Source organism: Cricetulus griseus, chromosome 8, assembly GCF_003668045.3.
Source record: "Cricetulus griseus strain 17A/GY chromosome 8, alternate assembly CriGri-PICRH-1.0, whole genome shotgun sequence".
Classification (NCBI taxonomy): domain Eukaryota; kingdom Metazoa; phylum Chordata; class Mammalia; order Rodentia; family Cricetidae; genus Cricetulus; species Cricetulus griseus.
Genome location: NC_048601.1, coordinates 81,757,553 through 81,763,049, shown reverse-complemented (window position 1 = coordinate 81,763,049; position 5,497 = coordinate 81,757,553). Strand labels below are relative to the sequence as shown.

The window sequence follows — 5,497 nt, the reverse complement described above, 5'->3', positions numbered from 1 at the left end:
CTTCTCTGCCTCCATTACATAACATCTATGTGAAGACAAGCACAATGCTTTTTGACTCGCATTCTTTTATTATAATATTGTGGGGGAAACTGGGCTTTCCTTTCGTGGACTCTTAGTCTTAAAAATAAAGGATTTTAAAGATGGATGCTGTTGGAAGTGCAAGTGCCATTTCTTTAATGTCTGAGCAAAAAGTAACAGCTTTATATTTATGCAGCTGGCGGGAGCAGAGAGACAGAGAAGAAAAGGAAAAATCATGAACATTTCTTCCTTTGTCCACTTTTCATCTATATAGTAAGGGGCGTAGTTCGAACATATATACGTAAATGCTTTTGCACTTGTGTAAGCACACATGTGGAGGCCCCTGGCTGATGTTGGGAATTACCCTTGATCACTTTTCCACCTTATTCATTGATACTGAGTCTTGCAGTCTAACTCAGAGTTCTAGGATATGGCCAGTCTATTCAACTTGCTCTGTGGTTCCTCTATTATCAGGATTAAAAACAAGTATAGACACTCAACTATCTGATGCATTCTGAAAATGCTCACTCTTGCCATTGAACTCTTAACTACTGGGCCATATCCCTAGGCTTTCATGCCCTTTTGAATTAGGGTTAAAGAAAGCTGTGTGTTCAGCAATGGAGGCCCAGAAGCAGATACCTGGTGGAAAAGTAGAGGTTGTCAGAGAAAGAGTGAAAAAGCCCAGATCGATGAGAAACATTCCCAGGCTCTTGACAAATATTCAAGAAAGAGAAGCTCAGCATTTGAGGTCAAGTAAAAGAGGCACAGTTCCTCCATGTCACCATCAGCAGCAAAAGAACTTCCCAGAGAGGTTTAGGGACTAAAGTGAGGCCAAAGTAATATTCTCAGTTCCAACAAAACTATTGGGACTAGAGCTGGCAGAGTTGAAAACTTACTAAAGACCTTTTAGTTTAATGAAGAGGGTTAGGAGGAGAAAAGCTTCAGCAGGAAGTAAGGTCCACTGGAAAACATGGGTATGCGCTTCTCTGAAAGGACTAACGCTCATGATTTCCACAATAAGCATCTGTGAATTGTGGGTGGAGTTTGAAGGTATTATCTCAGAAACGGATGGTCCTTTTCAGCTCTGGCAGGATTACAATCGCTAAGGTAAAATTCTACCCCACGAGGATAAGAAGGTAGGGTGAAATTACTGTAAATATGGTCTCGTTTCTTTTGAAAGGGTCACCCAGTGTCTGGGGGAAGGAGTAAGAACTGTACTGGGGGAGGGGGTTTTACGAAATATAAGTACATTACCCCATTAAGGAGACAGGTATTTCTCCCATCTTCTTGGTGTGTCATCCCTGAATCAGACTCCTATAACAAACTGATTGGTAGACAATCTGGAATGATTCTTAAGGAGGAGACAATAAAATGCAATGTTCTAATTCTAGGGACAGATCTTGTCTCCACCTAGGGCCAAAGGTAGAACTCAGATTTCATTCTTTTACCATTAATAGGCTTCAACAAACCCCTGATACCCACACCCTTCCATATGACATGTTAAATACCCAGGAGGCCAGGAGGGGGAGTTGTGATGTTTTCCTTCTTAGTGTTATCAGGGAAATGGGAGATGAGAAGTATACTGGCTATGAGGGAGAGAATCATCCTCAATGGCCTTGGAGTCTGCTAATCCTTATCCAGATACCTAAAAGTAGGACATGCTGATCCATGCCTATTCCTAAAAGGGTAAGTACTAATCTGTATGAGTCAATGGGTTCCTGGATGCTTACTGTGTCTTTGTCTTCCAAAGAATTTGTATACAGGTTCTCATTGACTCCTACACAACATGTAGGAAGGTGTCATGTCAGCAGCAATGAAGCTAACTACCATTATTTTTAGAATAATACTTTCGGTTCATATTTGACAAAGGATTTCTGAATATATTCTCATGAGTAATAATAAAAACAATGAGAATATTTTTATAATGCCAGCATTTCTCCAGAGTAAATTTTAATGGTGACTATTTACCATTAATTGTGTGTTAATCTATCAAATACGTATTATATATTGCCATCGTCTTTCTGTCCATGAGAAACAGAGGCACAGAGAAGCTGAGAGATTTTTCCAATGTAGCAAATGATGAACATGTGAACATATTAATATAAAACTGTTTCCCATATCCTCATCAAGTCTTACAACTTTTAAAATGTTTCCAATGTTAAAAATGAAAATAGCATTTTCATGTTATAGACATTTGAAAATTTTTATTATATTTACTAAAAATTGAAAGCATATGTCAATTCCAAGAATACACATGAATGTTCATAGTAGTTTTATTAGTGGTATCTCAAAGCAGTGTGTCACGCACATGTCCAAAAGACAAGTAGAAATTTCTCATCTATCCACTCAGTGGACAAATACCAGTTAATGCAAGGACAGACACATTACAGCACCTATGAATGTCAAAAGAGTGATTTAGGGTCTGGAGAGATGGTTCAGAGGTTAAGAGCACTGACTGTTCTTCCAGAGTCCTGAGTTCAATTCCCAGCACCCACATGGTGGCTCACAACCATCTGTTATGAGATCTGGTGCCCTCTGCTGGTGTGCAGATATACATGGAAGTAGAATGTTGTATATGTAATAAATAAAAATAAAATCTTTAAAAAAAAAAAGAGTGATTTAGCAGTTTGTGACCTATAGCCAATTCTACAAGTGAGCCTTGTGCACGTGGAGGCCGTGAACACACTCAGAGCAGATCAGCATATAGGGGAGAGCTGAGTCCTGGAGGCTTCTCTCATGTCTCCCTGATTTTTAAGAAAATTCAAAAAGCAAATACTTTCTGCAGCCCCTGGTCAGAAAATTAGCATAGTTAAAATGCTGTTTACCTTGTTTCTTCAAATAGGAGTAAACATAGGTTTTTCTTTCTGAGTGCATTTACAGTGTCTGTGTCTATCTATGCTCTGTTCTTCTGTATTGGAAAGCTAGGTAACCACTCCACAGCACTCAGGCTTGGTTGAGCTGTGAGTTTTATAATTAAGTGACTGACATATAGCCTTATCAGAGGTTTTGGTGTTTTGGAATTTTAATGTTTAACATTAATCTTTGTATGCATATTTATGGGATATAAAGTTAGATAACAGAGTCACCAATGGCTAAGAGGTATTATAGGAACCTTAAGTTGCTTGAACTTGCTTGGCTGTGTTTTAAAAGTGAACAAGTATAATTTAAGCAACTTAGGAATGTCTTTCTGTCATGGTAAATTTACTCATATAGTAGAAAAAGCCAGCACAGGGGGTTTTCTTGAGTTCTTCTATGGAGATGGTGGGGTTCTTCCTCCTCCTCCTTCTGCAGATTCAGTCATGAAAACTCTTCTTATGCCTCGTTGCCACCAAGCTCCAGGGAATTTCCCAGCCCCTGACTGCTGACACCATCCCCTCATCCATGCTTATGAGATAATATGACAGATATTTAAAACCTTTATAACATAATCTAAGAGCAAATATCCTGTGAGTCAGTACAAACATGTTCTTAGTTGATACAGCTCCCAGAGTCAGGAAAGTGTCTGTCACAGACTGCTTCATGCCAGTTCCGGAAGAACAGAGATATATCTGATTAAATATTATTCTTTCTTCTGTGTCTGTGGTCAAACTTGCAGTCCAGGGGTTGAGATTCCATCTTTTAAAACCCTTTGTTAAGACTGTAGTGACATCACATCAGAAAAGAGCACTTTTTGCTCTTGCAGAGTACCTGATTCAGTTCTCAGAACCTACGTGGCAGCTCACTACTGCCTACAGCTCCAGTCCTAGGGGATCTGATGTTGCTTTCTGACATCTGAGGGCTCCTGAATACACACTGTGTACCTACATGTCCTCAGGCACACACACATGCACCTTTAATTAATTAACTAAGTAATTAAACAAGTAAATAGTAAAAACAAAAATGTACCTAAATTTGTTCTTTCTTACACTATTTTATCAGCCCAAAGACAAATTTTTTTTTTAGACATTACCAAATGATTCAAATATGACAAGATGACTTCTTTGGTTGCCCATTTAAATCTTCTTAGGGTTGTTTTATTTGCTCACAAAATAAATATACTATTTTAAAGAAACCTAATTTGAAGATACTCAGTAAAACCATACAAATATATACTTCATGTCTTATATACTTCATGCATATTAAATGTCAATTTATGACATATGCATGTTAATAGTTACATAGAATATGTATATTTTTTATGAATGAGGCAGTTTATTAACCCAGCATCCTTTGTTCTAATGCTTCTTGTTGGCAGCTGCCACCTGTCCGGCAATCCTGTCCAGATCTCTTTGTCCCTGAGGTCCTTTTCCACTGTTTTCAGTCCTCCAGGGCATGGAGGACTCTGCGGGCCACATTCTTGGAGCCTCTGCTGAAGTGGCTGGGTCTGACACGGTTTCTCTGCCGTCCTAACGTAGGTCTTGGTCATGGAGCCGACCCTGGCACCACCGTGGAGGTACAGGTGCGGTGCTGTGCTGTAGAAGCAGCTCCTGTATAGATCCAGCTCTCATCATAGGGGGCAAGCTCTTTATGTTTGGCCAGCTTGACTGTGTCCACCCATTCGGGGACTTTCAGCTTCCCGGACTTTTTGAGGAAGGTTGCCAGGGCTCTCACGAACTCCTGCTGGTTAACGTCTTTTACAGTAATTCCAGGCATCGAGCCGCCTCCGCGTTGCCAGCCAGGGGAAAGCTATATAGTATATTTTATGTCATTTTTATACAACAAATCATCACTCAAGTTTATGTATTATTTAACTATTATGAATCCAGTTAAATTTCATCCGGGCAGTGGTAGCGCACACCTTTATTCCCATCGCATGGGAGGGAGAGGCAGGCGGATCTCTCTGAGTTCAAGGCCAGCCTGCTCTACAGAGGTATTTCCAGGACAGCCAGGGCTACACAGAGAAACTCTATCTCAAAAAAAAAAAAAAAAAAAATTCAAAGACCTTCGAATCTAATTAAATTTCACACGCAAATGCAACTTACAAGCTTTATCAAACACTGCCCGCTGAGTCTGAACATAGTAGGAGGTCCCAGAGCTTCTTCAGTGAAAACTACAGTTTTATTAGCGTCTTCTTCTTCATGCTAGAAAAAATAGAGAGTAGTGTCCTGTCATCATCCAAGCCAATTTCAAATGTAGCAAAAATTCCATCAATCACAAGTATTTACTTCCCATCTGTTATCTCGGGTACTCATGAGTCGCATTAAAGTGAAATACAGCCCTGCCGTGCTTGCATGAGCTATTTAGTCAAGCGACTCTCCTGGGCTTCACACTTTCAGGCTGCCATCAGTCCTGGGAAGGTTATTAAACACCATCCTTCAGTGCCTTTACCACAGCTCATTGATACTTCTCCATGAACTCTACTACAACCCAACAGCAGTGAATTTGCATTCATATCTCTAGACTGACATCTCACTTGAATACAAAATCCTGGAAAAAGTCCAAATTCATGAGGTTTCATGATTTACATACAGATCCCTTCATAGGTTGTAAAAGCCCATTG

The 5,497-nt window shown here is 39.8% G+C and overlaps 1 pseudogene; it reads right to left on the bottom strand.

The window, feature by feature from the left end:
* Positions 1-4,193: 4,193 nt before the first annotated feature.
* Positions 4,194-4,650, bottom strand: LOC113837168 (annotated as a pseudogene).
* Between the last annotated feature and the right edge of the window lie 847 nt (positions 4,651-5,497).